Source organism: Mytilus galloprovincialis, chromosome 10 (assembly GCF_965363235.1).
Source record: "Mytilus galloprovincialis chromosome 10, xbMytGall1.hap1.1, whole genome shotgun sequence".
Classification (NCBI taxonomy): Eukaryota; Metazoa; Mollusca; class Bivalvia; order Mytilida; family Mytilidae; genus Mytilus; species Mytilus galloprovincialis.
The window spans coordinates 12,175,447-12,194,826 of NC_134847.1; the positions used below are offsets into that span (position 1 = coordinate 12,175,447).

The 19,380-nt window shown below is 31.9% G+C and overlaps 1 long non-coding RNA gene across 1 annotated transcript in view; it reads left to right on the forward strand.

The window, feature by feature from the left end:
- LOC143049856 (uncharacterized) overlaps positions 1-19,380 on the forward strand; it is a 78,709-nt gene that overhangs the window by 36,750 nt on the left and 22,579 nt on the right. The window contains exon 2 of the long non-coding RNA XR_012970336.1: positions 760-1,047. This is a non-coding gene — a long non-coding RNA (uncharacterized LOC143049856). The remainder of the gene's footprint in view (positions 1-759; positions 1,048-19,380) is intronic.

Here is a 19,380-nt window from a genome sequence, read left to right on the forward strand (position 1 = left end):
GATGTAACTGGATAATCCTTTTGTGTTTTTTTATTGTTTTTTTGTTTTTTGTTTTTCTTCTTTATTTTTTTTTAATTTTTTTTATCTTTTCAATAGAAAATGTAAAATATTTCCAATTAAGACTTATTTATAAAAATGACATTGTATTTATCTTATATGTATTATATTGTATGTATGTCATGTATATGTTGTAATTGGAAATAAAAAAATCAAAAGTTAAAAAAAAAAGACCAGATACCTGATGGTCATAACAACAACAACAAAAACATCCAATGTAGTGGCACACATTCTCTTGTCTAAAGATATTTTTAAATACAAAATTGTGATCGAAACACATTTGAAATTCAAGTTTCATTTTTGCGTTTTTACCAATTTAGGTAAATATTTTACGTTTTGTTCCAGTCCATGTAGGTATTTCAGACCTTGAATAAACAAAAAATGTTACCATATTCCGGGGGTACATTCATGGTTAATATTATTGAATTCACTGGATGACTACAATATCTACATCTTTAAAAACAATTTCATACATTATTTCGATTTGATGTATATGAACATATAGCAACAACAATGCTGTTAGTAAGGAACAATAACAGTGGACATATTCGGAATTCTCATGTAAAAGACAAACAAAAGAAAGCTGCGATGTTACACCGATTCCTAATATAATTTAAAATTTAATTTAATATCATTTCAGTAGAGAAAATACTTAAAATATCACTTAAAACATGAATCTTACGACAATGTTATATTTTTCAGATGGGTGCCCAATTGTTAGTTACTACCATAAAACTAGGAACAAAGTCATGTGGATTTGGTCAACAATTCAGAAGCGATTTTCATGATGACAATCCTTGGGCAAAGGCGTTTATGTTCTCAAATGGAGTGAGGGCAAGAATAGATTTCCCTTCAGCATTAATACTTTCAAAAGAAGGCCAGGCAGAGGAATTTGGATACCGAGCTATTGAACAATTCGAAGAAACGGAAGGTGACAACGAAGACTGTGTTTTCTTCGAAAATGTTATAGAAAGTCTTTATATTAGTCAGGTTTGTTGGAATCCTTAAGTTTCAGTAACCTAATAAATTAACAAAACAATAGTCTCTCCACTGTAAACATTAACTATGTTATAATTCTTTTTGTTTAGTTATTGTTTGATCATGAATTAGGCCATTGTGTTCTTGTTCGAATTGTTTTACTTTTTGTATTGTCGACGCCTTTTGTAAGTCAATATATTATATGGATTTGCTCATTATTGAAGGTCTGAAACTTTGACTGAGTATAATCCTCTAGACAAAGAAATAGCATCTAAAGATAAGGTTAGATTTTTTTTAAATTCTGTATTTTCTTGATAAATGAACACATTTTTAAGTCAACATTCCCCTTTAACACTGACAACAGCAATCGTAGGCGAGACACAGGGTTCCGCGGAACCCCCTGCAAATTTTTTATTGGATCATAAGTTCAGTTTTCATTGTAAGGAACGTTTCCCGTGTACTTTGACCACTAGGTCAACTTTATTTGGTGTATGAAATGATTGTTTGGCGTACATATCTGTCTGATTGGTTAGTCTGACATTGATCTCATTTTCGTGATTCCAAAATCAGCCTTGTGTTTTTCTGGTTGAGTCGTTTCTTAGACAATACAGGCGATAGGTTACTATGTGTGGTCTATCACTACGGAATTAATGCAAGGTTTTGCAGAGTTCATTTGACCTTAAACTCATTGATCAATTTTCTGATTCCTTTGGTTAAGTCTGTTTCTCAGACACTAAAAGGCATAAGTTAACTATTTTAAGTGTATGAATGATTGTAATGCGTACATGTCCGTCTGACAGGGCTTATCTGACCTTCAAAACATTAACACGGATCATCAATAATGTCAATAGTAGGTTCTATTTTTTGCATAGGTAGCACTACACAGCTTGGAAAAATAAAACTTAAAGAATTGATTCTCATAATTATTAACCACCTTTCTTACCTTGCTTTCTGTTTGTATCATGTATGTACATATGTATGGAAACAGCATCTCCATAGATTTGATTTCCAAATGTTAAAATGGTGAAATGTGATATATTTTTGGTGTAAACATGGCAACAATCTGCAATCTGCATTTATTTGATACAATATATTGCAAAAAGGAGGGGGTTGGGTGAAAATGTCATGAAATTCCACAAAATTTGGTCCAAAGTAGAATTTGAATCCATTTGAGTGATACCTTTTCTAAAACATTTGACATTTATCTATCAAAAGCTAAAAAGTTCGAGCATGAAATATTTGTTGGAAATCACTACAATATTTTCTCGACCTATGTGCGGTACGGATTTGAAAATACGGACTGTCAAACAGAAAATGACCCATAAAACATGCAAAATGCAAACAATTTATGCAAAAAAGCTTTCATATTTAAAAATTGACCGGGACCAAAATGCAAATTCAAACTTCTTATTGTGTATTATGATACAAATATATCAAAAGCACGATTTCTGAAAGGGGCATTTATATATATATATATATATATAACAAGTCAAAAAGGGTACAACATCACCATTAAATAACTATAAAATGAACAAATATTAGATATTTCTGATAACAGATATCCTTCTTCAATAATAGCAAGATGTCAAATGAATCATGTCAATATATTCAAACTGAGAAACTTTTTCTAAATCTTGAATTTATACAATTTAAGCGAACACCACAGACGCTGATACAATTTAAAAATTTCCAAACACAGCGCAAAGATTACAAAGATATGCCAAATGAAAATAGTTATTTTCGGTGTGAACTGGCACAACTCTAAATTTCCAAAGGTTGTGACAGTTTAGATGTTATAACTGCATTGAGGGCAGTCCTCAAACAAAAAAATCAAAAATGTCCTAACCGATCCAAGTTGGTATAATATTTCAAATTTGACAACGGTAGGGCAATTGCAACAGAAACTACATATTTAAGCCTCCCAAACGAATAGCAGTCCAATAATGATAAGAAAAATAAGTTTTATGTAATGAGGTAACATAATTGAACGTGGCTACGTACTTATACATCCATCCCGAGTGAATGGAGCCCTGTAATTTAAACTCGATCTTTTTCTTTGGCTTTATCAAAAGCGTCTGTGATGTTTTTGGTTTTATATCCTTTTGATTTCAGCTATGTTTTTAGTTGTCCCAAACGATAGTTAAGTTTGGATTCCGAGGATCAAATTCGCTTTAGTCTGATGGCTTGACTGTAAGGTATACTCCTGGAGCAGTGTTTCGGGTGACAACTTTTTGGAGAAAGGAACTGGTGTTTATCAGTTTTCTTTGTGTGGAGATCAGTTGTCATGACCCCGTTTTAAGTTCTTCTCATCACTTGGCGTCCGTCGTCCGTCGTCGTCGTCGTCGTCGTCCGTCGTTAGCTTTTACAAAAATCTTCTCCTCTGAAACTACTGGGCCAAATTAAACCAAACTTGGGCCAGTCATCATTGGGGTATGTAGTTAAAAAAATGTGTGGCGTGACCGGGCCAACCAACCAAGATGGCCGCCACAGCTAAAAATAGAACATAGGGATGAAATACAGTTTTTGGCTTATAACTCAAAATCAAAGCATATAGATCAAATCTGACACGGTTAAATTGTTCATCAGGTCAAGATCTATCTGCCCTGAAATTTTCAGATGAATCGTACAACCCGTTGTTGGGTTGCTGCCCCTGAATTGGTAATTTTAAGGAAATTTTGTCCGTTTTCGCTTATTTTCTTGAAAATTATTACAGATAGAGATAAACTGTATACAGCAATAATGTTCAGCAAAGTAAGATCTACAAATAAGTCAACATGATCAAAATGGTCAGTTGACCCCTTAAGGAGTTATTGCCCTTAATAGTCATTTTTAACCAATTTTTCGTAAATTTTGTAATCTTTTACAAAAATCTTCTCCTCTGAAACTGCTTGACCAAATTTAACCAAACTTAGCTACAATCATTATGAGGGTATCTAGTTTAAAAAATGTGTGCGATGACCCAACCAACCAACCAAGATGGCCACCATAGCTAAAAATAGAACATAGGAGTAAAATGTAGATTTTGGCTTATAACTCTGAAACCAAAGCATTTAAAGCAAATTAAACAAGGGGTTAACTTGTTTATTTAGTAATTATCTATCTGTCCTGAAATTTCCAGATGAATTGGACATCTGGTTGTTGGGTTGCTGCCCCCCAATTGGTAATTTTTAAAGAAATTTATCTGTTTTTGATCATTATCTTGAATACTATTATAGATAGAGATAAACTGTAAACAGCAATAATGTTCAGCAAAATTAATTAAGAACTACAAATAAGTCAACATGACCAAGATGGTCAGTTGACCCTTTAAGGAGTTATTGCCCTTTATAGTCAATTTTTAACAATTTTCATGAATTTGGTAAATTTTGGTAAGTTTTTACAAAATATTTTCCTTTATAACTAAAGGGCCAAGTTTATTACAGATAGAGAAAATTGTAAGTGGCAAGAATGATCAGTAAAGTATAATCTACAAACAAATCACCATCACCAAAACACAATTTTGTCATGAATCCATCTGTTTCCTTTGTTTAATGTGCACATACACCAAGGTGAGCGACACAGGCTCTTAAGAGCCTCTAGTTTACAAATGTGGTGGTGTCGAGAAAAGCAATTTTCTCGCTTGAAAATTCAGATGTAAATTTAATTGAGTGATGGAACTGATTACAATGATCTAAGAAATCTTGCAAATGTTCTGCAGTATCGTTCCATTTCATGTCAATATCATCAATAAAACGGAGCCATGACAAGGGTATGGCTCACTCAAAAGGATGCGTTCTTCGAGATTCCCCATAAAAATGTTGGCAAAAGAAGGTGCCATTTTTGTTTCCATACTAGTCCCGTCAATCTGTAAAAAGTGCTTGTCGTTGAAAATAAAGTTGTAAAATTTTCAAGCACTAGCTTGAGCAATTGAACTAGACAGTCAGTTTGGGGATGTTTATCCTTTTGAGTATTCCATACTTTTTCACACACGGCTATTCCTATATCTTTTGGAATATTAGTGTATATTAAAGAACACACATCCATTGAAACCAAAATTGTGTTGTTAGGTACCAAAGGACTTAATGAATTCATTTTCTTCAAATAGTCAGTCGTATCTTGAATATGAGATGGTAGTTGTTTAACATGTGGTCTGAGGTGTTAATCAACAAATTCTGAAATTTTTTCGGTGGGATGGCCATTAGCTGATACTATAGGTCTCCCTGGAATCCCTTCTTTGTGGAGTTTTGGAAGTAAGTAAAATCGACCGGCTGTGCACGTTGATAAAATTTAGTAAAAACGTCCGATGAAGCAAATTTGTTTAGCGAAATATTGCGTGAATAATAAATAAAATATAACAACTAATTTTATACCACTTATTAGTGTGTTAAAGTTACATTCTTAGACACTTATATATATTTTACATGCACACATATAAAAATTGCGGTTTTTATCCAACGCAATCATAGGTTTGAACGTAGTTTTCAATTTAGACTTGTTTATATTTTTTCGTTTGGGCTTGTATCATATTTTCCGTCCGGTTTATATGATCCGTTCATCCTATATTGACTCTTAAAATTCAAGAGTCTATCTAAAAATGAGGGTACATTTTATATGGCCTTCCAAATACCGTTTCGATTCCTAAAATCACTGAAGAGACATTTATTGTCGAAATCCGGATCTGGTGTACTAAAAAATATTGACACCTTATATTTGTGGCATAACATCGTGGCCCCAAGTTAATTGTTTTCTGATTAGTATTAAATTTATATTAATATCCATTTTGTTACATCTTGTGATCAATTTTATTTGGCAATCGCCAATGGCAGTCAGCAGGGTTAAAGAACATCAGTTGTTCGACCTGTTAGTCAAATGCGTTTTGTTTGAATATACTTTTTCACTTTTTTGGTCTTTTGGAAAATGTTGTTTGATATCGCGGGTCCGTGATTGAATTAAAGTATATAACTATGCCTAAGCCTTATTTTAGCAATTAGTATTGTCAACTGATAAAGTCATGTCGATTATAAGATACAAAGTTTTCTCTGCTTTCAAATCTTTCTGTTTGAACCCGTCGACCTGGAACAAATCAATTATTGGTAATATTAATTATTTGGAAAACAAAAGGTCCTGGCTATCCAGGAATGGAGTATTTTTTAATCAACAACATTGTCGTATATTAGTTATCTTAGAAAGTCTTGCTGATTGCCTAATAAAACTACAATAGGGAACAATTTGACAATGATTGAATTTAGTAGTGTCAGCCCTTTGATTATGACCCGTGTATATAGCAAAATCCTAAATACACCGTTTGGTGGTGCGCCTGTCAAATGTGAAACGTACAGATAAGGTAATAGCTAACAGGTGAATATACTATTGGTATCGGTATCGGATTCGACCCGGAACTTGTTAATTATTGGCAATTTAAATTCTGTGGAAAACAAAAGGGTCTGGAGTGGTGTAATTTTTAATCTACACCATTGTCCTATATTAGTTATATATAGAGTTGAATTCTTTGATTTGTCGTTTTTACCCGATGACGGCTGACAAATTTGACCTCGTAATTTTAGTATTATAGATATACAATAGATATTTCAGCTGATCTGTAACAATTCTATCTTCATGCCATATATAGCAGTTACTGACATGCCAGCTCTAAACCTGAATTAAACTGATTGAAAGATTATTTCTTCATTATATGAATATCAAATACAATCCCTCCCGTTAGGGGTTTAGTATTATACCATCATAAAGTATATGAGAAGAACATAACCCATATCATGCCAACAACTGGTTTTAGAATAAATGTGTTTATTTCCGATGGAAAGACCCTATAAGTGAATCAATATTAAAGCCAAAATATACAATCTTTAGTTACCTGACAACAGTATCGTGACTATATCCCTTCTTAATAAGTCTGTTAAAAGGTTTGTCAGCTTTTGAGGTAAATGCCGACATTATTGTGCTTTGTAAAGAATATTACCATAAAAATTGGATGTGAAATACCTGAACGTATAAGATGTCTGCATGTTGAATTATATTTACGAATGATGTCCTTGTACTGATGATACAATTTAGTAAATGTTTTGACTAGTTTGTGATATCGAAAACCCTGGTGTAATAATTTTTCAGTAAAAACACAAATTTCTCTCGCTAAAATCTAATACGGTGTTTAATACACAAGTGAATCTTATAAGTTGAGATATATAAACACCAAGGGAACTTTACTTTCTAAAAATGGATAATTAAAATATAATGATAGGAAATGATCAATCATCTCTTATCATAAATTTTAGTATTGAGTTTCCCGTTAATGATATAGATATCAAGATCGAGGAAAGGGCAGTGTTCATTATTAGTATTATCTTTATTCAAAGTTAGTTCAACAGGATAAAAACCTTTAGTATTCATACTGAAGTCGTCATTATTGAGAGCCAATATATCATCCAAATATATAAAAGTATTGTTAAATTTTTGTATCAGATGTTGTTTCGATGGGTCTTTATATAAAAAAGAAGATGTGGTATGAGACAACTATCCACAAAAGACCAAAATGACACAAACATTAACAACTATAGGTCACCGTACGGCCTTCAACAATGAGCAAAGCCCATCCCGCATAGTCAGCTATAAAAGGCCGCGATAAGACAATGTAAAACAATTCAAACGAGAAAACTAACGGCCTTATTTATGTAAAAAAATGAACGAAAAACAAATATGTTACACATAAACAAACGACAACCACTGAATTACAGGCTCCTGACTTGGGACAGGCACATACATAAATAATGTGGCGGGGTTAAACACTTTGCTGATTTTAGTCATAAATTGTAACTCATAATAATACAGAAACAGATCCGCAATAAGTGGTGCACAGTTAGTTCCCATTGGAATTCCGATAACTTGACGATATACGGAATCTCCAAAGTGAACAAAAATGTTATCTAATAAAAATCCAAGGGCAGTTAAAGTATCAAAGCATGTCCAATTGACATAATTCTTTTGTTTGTTGTTACTAAAAAATGACATAAAAGAGTAAGAACATATATATTCGCATTCTGACTTTTTAAATGCCCATTCAATTAGGTGTGTGAATTTTATCGTTATAAGAATATGAGGCAAAGTGGTATATAGGGTAAAAAAAATCAAAACTTTGAACAGATTCAAAATCACCAATATAAGCATGCAATTTATCAAGTACTTCCGACGAATTTTTGACACTCCAAAAGTGATAATACCACTATTTTCAAAGGCCTTATTTGAACAATTCATTATTAGGGATTTGATTGTACCAAGTGTATTAGTAACTATAATAGACAATTTAGTAGTGGAACAATGGCTTGAAGACGCAATGAATCTATATTTGAAAGGTGTTTTGTGTAGCTTTGGAAGCCAGTACATAGTTGGAACTTTCATTGTATTTGGTTCTGCTTGTAAATAAGTAGCTCAAAGTTTATATTTGATACAAATGTCGTTTTCCGAAAATGGAGTCAGTTGGAATGTTAGTAAGGTCGTTATTTCCTTTTGCAGAACTTCAATGTTAAATTAACGTCAAACAATAATGATATCATTAGCAGCTTTATTAGCCGGGACAAAAACAAATTTCTTGGCGAGTTCTTTTAGTTTATGTTTGATACGAGAAATAGGGGTTTTATGGTTATTGTTAAGAGTAAAATGTTCCAAAAAATGTTGTATATGTATATCAACTATGTTCATTACTGAATTAAAAAAAGAGTTCAAAGATTTTTTGTCAGCTTTTTCTCGTTTTATCAATTTCAAACAGTAAGTACGGAGTGAGCCGTGGATGATATTACGACACTCATTCCAATTAATAATTGACGGGGACGATATTAAGGTCCTTTACACAAAATACATGTAAAAACGATGAGTAGCATATTTGTTCTATAAATATGAAATCAAACAGACATAGACAAATCCAATTGCACGTGTTAGCTATCCGTTTATATCTATATTTATATTGACATTGCGTTATATGACCACTGTCATTCTTCGGAGGTCACCTCGATGGTAAATTAGATAGCGTCAAAACTTAAGTACACAGGAAATGCTGATACATTTCATCGTGTTTATTAATTTTAAAATTTGAATATACGTTTTAGTATGTTATAAATCAAATATTTGAGTCAAATCTGAGAACATGGATTTGATAGGTAATGCCCTTTAAATAAAATTCAGAATTATTAAATATTTTCAGGTAAGGAATTTATTTGCACAAATACTTGTTGGAACAAAACCTAGTGCCAGCTCACTTTCTGATTGTAATTAATTAATAATTATACATTGGGAAATTGTATATATATTCATTGTACCACAGCTTTATCCTTTTTTTCAAATATTTTAACACAAAAACTGAATTAATGACATGTTTTATATTGTGTTTGAAAAGACGATGCTACAGCTATCGCGCATGGTAAACATTTTGCATAATGTGTAAACCCGTGGTAAAATGAGTATAAGTTTTAGCCCCTATGAAATATTTCATAACGGATCACTGTAAAAAATTTAACAGAATCTATCACGTATTAGTTGAGCGTTATGAAATATCTATTTCACCGATGACCATGAATATCCTCTCACTGTCGTTGCCTCGATTATTTCCAATTTTCCTCGATTGTTACATCACTGAATGATAATTATCACCGAATTTGTATTGGCCATGAGCAATACGATGGATGCTACATGCGGAATAGGACATACATAAATAATAAAATAATAAAATCATAAAATCATCGGTTTGTTTTTCAATGTATGATTTTTTATACCCCCGCTTTAAAAAAAAGGGGGGGGGGGAATACTGTTTTACCTCTGTCTGTCCTTCCGTCAGAGTCCGTCAGTCAGTCCGTCCGTCCCCTTAAAAGCTAAAATTTTGTTGTCTTCCATGAAATTTTTAGATCATTTAATCTCATCTAATAAAATCTTAGCTCATGACATATTTATTCAAACAAGAGAAAACAACCTATGGACAAGTAATATGAAGAAATGTATCCATAATCTGGGTTTCTCATATTTAACATCTTTTAATGTACCTATTACACTTATGCTTGCTCAAATAAAACAACGAATTCATGACCAAATTTTACAAGAACAGAATTCATATATTACAGAACCATCAAAACTATCATTTTTTCGAAATTTTTGTTTTTCAAATAAACGTGCACACTATGTTGACCAATTGAATATGTTGAAAGATAGGGCACCTTTGGCAAAATTAAGGCTAAGTGCACACAATCTTGAAATTGAAAGAGGTAGATACATGCAAGTTAACAGAGAAGAAAGGTTGTGCAAATTATGTCATAATAAAAATATAGAAGACGAAAAACATTTTATCTTGCATTGCACAAAATATGAATCAGAAAGAAATGTTCTTATATCAAAATTGTCCAATTTTAAAAATTATGACAAGCAATCTAAAACTGAGGATGAATATATCAAACTATTACTTAATAACAAGTGTAGAAAAACACTTAGATTAATATCATCTTTTATTAATCAATCATTTGAATTAAAGAAAAATGTACTTATAAATGAGTAATATGAACAATTTGAAGCTATAACATACAATATACTTATGTCAGTAGTCTATTCTTACAAATTAACCTATATATATATATTGATATTTATAATTGCTGCATCATTACTATTAGTATACTAGTTGTATGGGCCGTTGCCAATTATTGTAATTGAGTTTGTGCCAATGAAATATTTGTATTTATTTGTACCCTTTCCGCAAAATCTTGTGGTTCATTTTGCTCAGTTTTTAGTTTTTATGATGAATTTTATAGACTGTCTTTTCGTCGGTTTGTTTTTCAATGTATGATTTTTTATACCCCCGCTTTAAAAAAGGGGGGGTATACTGTTTTACCTCTGTCTGTCCTTCCGTCAGTCAGTCCGTCCGTCCCATGAATATTTTTCGTCGCATTTTTCTCAGGAACTACAATACAAGGATTTCTGAAATTTGGTTTCAGGGTTTATCTAAATTAAGTCAGCTATACCGTGTGATGCGTTTTCAGATTGATCACTTGACAACTTCCTGTTTACCGAACACTTGTATGATTTTACACATGATAGCCAAGTTGAAAATTTTCGTCACATTTTTCTCAGGAACTACAATATAAGGATTTCTGAAATTTGGTTTCAGGATTTATATAAGTCAACTATACCGTGTGATGCGTTTTCAGAATCATCACTCGACAACTTCCTGTTTACCGAACACTTGCATATTTTTACACTATTAATATTATCCACTTGCGGCGGGGGTATCATCAGTGAGCAGTAGCTCGCAGTTTCACTTGTTTTTTATTGTTTTACAAGTATCATCTGACTGTTTAATGGAACTATGACTCATTTGTATTTCGAACTTCGACTAAAACACACAACATGCTCAGTATAGTCAGAAATATTCCTTAAAATTTAATTTGAACAAACGGCTGTTGTTTGCTCTATGGTCGGGTGGTTGTCGCTTTGACATATTCACCATTTCCTTTCTCAATTTTATTGATCTTCAACTCGAACCGCACAAATGAAAATCATATTCGATGTAAAAAGATATAGGTAAAATGTATATTTGGACTCAAACATGATTTTTTTTTACGATTAAGTACCACTTTAATTTTAATACATTTTCCCAAATTTTTAATTATTTAAAGTCACAAAGACCCTTTCTTGCACCAATATGTAGATGACCCCTTTTCGCAGTACTCATATTGTCTATGAAAGGTCATAGTTTCTAAGCCTGAAAGCGCTTTCAAAAAAATAAAACCTAGTTTGCTGACATGTAATTGACAGCTTAGTTCTGGTTAACTTATATATTTCTTTGAATCGATTGTGTGAAAAATTATACACTATAAACATTGTACATATTTTGAATATAGTGATGTAAAACGTAAATAGCAGTAGTAGATAAGAGGAAAAGTAAAAGTATTAGTAGTCTACTGTTGTTTAAATGTACAATCGATAGAAAACACCGAAGGGAATCGAATATACATAAAATGGAAAAAGACCGTGTTCGTCGAAAGTTAAAATGTCTCTTGCAATGCATAGATGAACAGTCATGCGAATTGGTTTGGTAGAAAAACAATTGTATTCCCATTGCTGCCATGTTGGGAAGGGCCACCATGCACATATTCCTTTATATAAAATCAACAAAATTAAACTTATTATATTGACTGCAACACTTTTGCAAAATATAGTTTGGGAACAATTTCCATTTGAATAAACCTTTTATAATTGTCCTCTGCTATTTAGTCAGGTTCTTTCATCAGATTTGCTTGTACTAAAATTGGTAAGTAAAATATGAAACAGTTTACACTATAACATATCAGCAAAAAGAAATAACTCAAACACGAAATACACCAAATGAAAAATATCATTTGATATAAAGGATGGTTGATGAACCATGTATCACTGCATTTATTAATACTATAAAAGAAATCGTTGTAATATGTGATTCAATAGATTCCTTTGACGAGTAAATGGCCCGGAAAAGGAGTACAGAAAATAAGGGGAACCCTGCTATACTTCTAATAGAGATTATAATGTTACAGGTAGATAATACATTTGTTGGTTCATTCAGAACATGTTGATGGTTGATAACAAAAAGGCTATAACCATACAAAAGTTACAGATACGCTACAACAGCTATAAACAATATTAATACTACAGATGTAGACATGTTATTGAGATCCATGCACCTATCTATGGTGTTAGTGATCACGTTCTGTTTGAATAACGAGCAATAAAGTACAAAAATTAAGCATTTGTTCATTAAACAATTTCTCGGTCAAAAATCCATTTATTGACAAAGAATGAATGAAGTCCAGAAGTGTTAATAATTCAAGAGGTGCCAAGGGTGTCCTTTGTCTTTTTTACGTTTGTTTTATCTATTGAGATACTGACACTGAGACTTCGAAATAACAGATATGAAAGGGTTTCAGATAAAATTGATACGAAACCACATGATACTAAAATAAGCCAATTAGCTGATGAAACAATATTTTGCTATATACTTAGTTTATAATACAAGTAAATTGTATATGTAATACACTTAATGGTAATCGTACCGTAATGATATGCAAACGCTTTATAAAACCCTTATCTGTAATCTGTATATAGAAAATATCACATGGCTTTTCAATATCAAACTCCTTATCAATACTAAACCAATATAATCAATATGAGCAGAGTATTTAGGTCTCGGGTTGATACAGGTGTGATATTGAAAAAGGCCATATGATATTTTATATATATTAATGATGAAAGTGACACCGAACTAACATTGAATGAAATTGAAATATTTGTACTCACTCAGGATTATAGATAAAACTAAAACAACTGTAAGAATAAAATAGCTAATTTCATGTGGACAGATAAACCATAAATCTTTAGGAATTTATTTTTGACATGATCAGAAGAGAGTGAAATATCAAATATTGAAAATAAAATAGAGAAGTTGGACAAACTGTTACTTTCTTTGGAAAAAGCGGGATCTCACTATGTTAGGAAATTTTTTTATAATGAAATCTTTGATTATACTGACCTCCAATGCAAATTCAAAAAGGGAAGTCCATAAAAACTGACAAAACCAGACAATATCAATCAACGGAACAAGTGGTAAACAACTACACTATTCTTGACCTCGTACATGCGTTTTCCGAGGAAATGGTGGCGTAAACCTGGTTTTATAGCTAGCTAAACCTCCCACTTGTATGACAGTTACTTAAAGTTATAAGGAATATCAATTATAACAATTTGAGAGTCGATCAATATTTACCAAATATTCCAAAATGTTATAGGAGCGTATTAAAGAGCTGGATAAAAGCAAAAGGATGACCCAAAAATCTTTTTAAGAAAAAAAAAAGGATAAATTCTTTGGTGATAAATACAATAGATTTGATAATAAAAGTTAAGGTTTAAAAACATCGATAAACGCTGATTTCACAGGATGTTAGCCATATACGTTATAATATAACAAATTAGAAAAGCTAAAAAATATTAAAACGATTTGGATAAATGTTTGACTTTACAAACAAAGTGTCATTTGTGTTGGTGAAAATAAATACTAAAACTGTGTAGCAATTAAAGGTGTTTATTGTTCTGAAATGGTTCAATATCTTTAATTGTTTTTACATAGGCGGTAATGGAAACGTTTTTTCCTGTAGCTCAGTCCATATCGTAAACTTGGATATGTATGATAGCTCGTTTCGAAGCTGTGACATTTTCACATATGTGGTTAAATTTTCGGGGTACGAAGTGAGATTACTTTTCCCGTAAATTAGCAAACCCCGAACATCCTTTTGTGATGCGGCTCCTTGTGGTAAAATATCCCCTTTTTATACGCCAGTCAAAATTTTGACGTGACGTATTATGGTATACAAATGTCCGGTGTCCGTCCGTCTGTCCGTCCGTCTGTCTGTCCGTCCGTCTGTCTGTCTGTCCGGCGTAAACATGTCGCACCGTAACTTGAGAACGACTTATCCAAATTTTATGAAACTTGAGATAGTTGTTTCTTATGATGGTCAAATGATCTGTATACTTTTTGGTGAAAATAAGATTAAAACTTTTTGAGTTACGGCACTTTGTAACTAAAACAGGGGTGTGTTTTTTTCACATGTCGCACCGTATCTCAAAAACGATTCTTGATTATGGCTTAAAACTTTAAACACTTCTTAGTTATATTAATCTTAATATCCGTATACTTTTTGGTGATGATTCAAAATTTTATTTTTGAGTTATTAAGTATTTTGTAAAAAAGGGGGAGGTTTTTTTTACATGTTGCACCATATCTCAAAAAGGATTTATCATTATTGCTTAAAACTTTACACATGTCTTTGTTATATTAATCTAAAGATCTGTATACTTTTTGGTAATGATTCAAAATTTCATTTTTGTGTTATTGAGTATTTTGTAAAAAAGGGGGAGGGTTTTTTAACATGTTGTGCCGTATCTCAAAAACAATTTATGATTATTGCTTAAAACTTTACACACTTCTTTGTTATATTAATCTTAAGATCTTTATACTTTTTGGTTATGATTCAAAATTTTATTTTTGAGTTATTGAGTATTTGAAAACAGGGGAGTTTTTTTTACATGTCGCGCAGTATCTCAAAAATAATTTATGATTATTGCTTAAAAGTTAAAACTTCACACACTTCTTTGTTATATTAATCTAAAGATCTGTATACTTTTTGGTTTTGATTCAAAATTTTATTTTAGTGATATTTAGTTTTTTGTAAAAAAAAACAGGGTTGGGGGTTTCACATGTCCCGCCGTGTCTCAAAAACAATATATGGTTATTGCTTAAAACTTTCTCAGAAACTATTTATGATTATTGCATAAAACTTCCACACCTTAAGACGTCGGGCGTATCATGCTCTCATGGCGCAGCTGTTTATAAACACAATAAGTTCTTTGAAAATTTAATACTTTGAACACATTCAATAGCTCCATAGTTTTTACACATTTAATCTATGTTCCTCTTCTTTCCTAATCACCACAAATAATTAAGTTCAGTCATTTGTTAAAAATAGAAACATGTCCAATATCACTTCACAGAGATTTTTTCTTTACACGTGACTTTTGAGTTCCTCATTTTGAGGCGCATTAGTTCCTCATTTCGAGGCGCATTAGGGATGTTGTCCCAAATGAACCAATTCCTTCCTATTACATAAGTAAGCTTTTTTTTCAATCCATATGATTTTTGATGGTGTAATACAAAAATAATATATCAGAAACTATTTTGAAAAAAAACCCATCCAATAAGGATTTTTTGGCGGGAACAAATGAACCTAAGTGGTATATGCATGTTGCTTTTCTACATGTATTGCTGGTAGGTTTCGAAAAGTTGACAATGACTCACACAAAAAACAAAAAAACAAACGTAAAACAAACACTAGGTATAGGAAGATGTGGTGTGAGTGCCAATGAGACAACTCTCCATCCAAATAACAATTTATAAAAGTAAACCATTATAGGTCAATGTACGGCCTTCAACATGGAGCCTTGGCTCACACCGAACAACAAGCTATAAAGGGGCCCAAAATTACTAGTGTAAAGCCATTCAAACGGGAATACCAACGGTCTAATCTATATAAAAAACGAGAAACGAGAAACACGTATAAAGTACATAAACAAACTACTGTACATCAGATTCCTGACTTAGGACAAGTGCAAACATTTGCAGCGGTATTAAACATTTTAATGGTACCAAACCTTCTCCCTTTTTTGGTGGAAGAAGACGTCAAGTCTTCTGAAGACCTATGGGACCGACTTTAAACTCATTGAGCCTCCGTATGCCGCATTCGTTTCTGTGTATTACAATTTCATAACAACTTAAGATTCCTGACACCGATTTTTGCACATGATTAAGCATCTGAATCATTTAATTTGTAAATTAGGATTGAAAAACAATCACTATCGTAAATATGACCTTTTTATTTATGTAAATTGATAGATTTCATCTCATCCACATGAAATCCATGAACGTTATTTGTTTACTTGTAACCGGATGTTTTTACTGTAGATATTTGTAGTACGCATGCGTGGATTTGGTATCGGGACAACTCGCCCTGATACAAGTTCGCCCTTGAAGTTACGAATTTGCAATCTTGCAGACAAGAAGATTTTGTTTTTAATAAATAAAAAGGATCTATTTCTTATTAAATTGGTGTTTTTATTCATTGTTTTCCTTGTCATGTGAATTAGATGCCTTTCTACTTCAAATGGTTTGAATCTATTTAAAAAATTATTCAAGACTCAGTTGACAAGAGCAGTACGTTACTGTTGGGAGAATTTGATTAAACTCTAAATGCTCATAGAATAAGAAATATAATTGAAACTGAATGTACCTCCTTCTGAATTATTTATTGCAATATAAATATAAATCCCTTTTGACAAGAGAAATCTGACTTTTGTCAGAAATATTTTTTTCACATGTGCAAAGGTAATCACGTGTGGCGGCCATATTGGTTTGTTTACAAATATGTGAAGAAGCCTGAGTACCATGACCTAAACATAAATAGTCTCTGAAAGCATAAACTTTATGCAATACTATTTTATCATTCATGATTATTTTCATAAATTTAAATTTGATTATTTAAAGAAATAAAATTATAACAATTACGATTTTAGATAAGAGATTCTACTCAGACATCCTGTGAATGATCTATTTATAGCCAAATTAGTTTACCTGTGTGAAAATGTAAATAATTTGTTTACTAAACAAGTAAAGACAAACTATGGATGGAAGATAATAATTTACATAAATATTTCAGGACATTTGATTGATTTTAATAAATATAGGATTTAAAAAATGCAAGTGGAAACAAATTTAATCATTAGCTACATAATCAGCTGATAATTTTTCTCGCAAACATCGTGGTGATGTTACTGATAAAAATCACTCCATCAATCCTCCAGCTCTTTCACATATTAAGCAATAGATCTACTTATTATTGTAGAATATTCATTGAATATACATTCATCGTCTAATTGAATATATCGGGTCAGTGGCGGATCCAGAAGAGGGGGGGGGGGGGGTTCCGGGGGTTGGAACCCCCCTTTTTTTTGGCCGATCAATGCATTTGAATGGGAGCATATAGTTGGAACCCCCCTTTACCCTGATAGTCCGTTCGCCCTGGGTTCGTTCGCCCTATATGCATTTATGATATGTTTATATTACATTAACGAACGAAATATAATATATATTTATTTATATATTGAAATTTATGTAACTATATCTATTAAAAGTTAAATACAGAATATTTGCCAAATTTATATTAATTAAATAAAGTTCTTGACTGCGTTGTTACACTTTATTTTATAATTACCTTTAATTACTGTTGATTGAATTTTGATTGCTGATAAGGTATCATTTGAAATCTTTGATATCACTGATTGTTATATGAATTGTCTTTGATGGATTAATAATGAAAATAACATTTTTTCTCAAATAAAATAGTCAGCTTGGATGGGTAAAAACACTGATGACAAGTGATCAATGTACAGCAGTGTGACTGTGTTTTTGGTATTTGTTTCACTTATAGTAATTCAAATTAGTGCTTTTAAATATTCGTTTAGGAAATAAAGGTGTGCGAAGTACAGTTCGGAATTGATCTTGTATAACTGTTACTGAATATTTTTATATTGTTAAAATGTATCAATAAAGTTAAATTTAGACTTAGTCTTTAGTTGTTTTATGTCAAATATTTTGTAGTCTTTGAATTCACAGAAACTTATCCTCGTAGCAGCAAGACAACAATTTAGTCTTCAGTTGTTTCACATTTAAAAATATTGTAAATATTCGGCCAAATTGTAGACTGACTTCACCACATTCAATTATATACACACAACGCAACACTATACTAAAAAATAAAATCAGGGCGAACGGACTCGAGGCGAACAGGTATTAGGGCGAACAGAAACTAGGGCGAACCAGAATCAGGGCGGACGGACCCGGATTCCTACTGTACTACCATAAACATGATAAAGATAGTAAATAGTTTTTTTTCTTCACTAATTTATTGACATATTATACTGGTTGTAACATATTTTATTTTTGTATTCAGGTTGGGACCCCCCCCCCCCCCAATTATAAGTGGTGTCCCTTAAATAAGGGACTGTTCCTAAAACAAGGGGTCATTTTACTGTTGAAAAAAAAAGAAAGAACATTTTTAAGATTTTTATTAAACTCAAAAGTGGGAAAATTCTTATATTTGGTACAACTTTTCTGAATGAGGGGTCAAGTTAATAAAGAAGATATAAGTTTAGAAACAACAGAAAATTCTTTTGACATATTTTGACCATTTACAAATAGTACTTAATAGATGCATAGTTCTTGGGAGAAAGTTTCATCAAATAATATGAATAAAAATGCTCATTTTTGGAAAGTTTGCTATAGCTTGCTATTGCTACTTTCCTTAGGCGTCGGCCTCAAACTTCCGGTTGACAGATTATCGCAATATATTCTGCTCCGAGATGATGTAGTACTAGTGTTTGAATTCTGATTCTTGGAAGATTCTTTTTAAATTTTGAGTAACTACTGTTTTGAATGAAAAGATTACAGCTTGAATAAAAAAGAAATGAATGTTCACCGACGATTCAGATGAATTTAAATTTAACTTCATTTTTTAAAATGAGTATCACAAACACTACTTCGCAGATCTGCCATGCGCTGAATGTGGCGAAATCAGTCTAACACGGAATCGTTTTATATCTTTAATCCAATAACTAACAGTTATTTACAGTATGTACAGTTAATAAATACCACATTGGAATAATCCGTCTTTTTCTTTCTAGTTCAACTGATAATACTTCTTTAATTCTGTTACTACTATTTTTACAATGATAATTATCCAT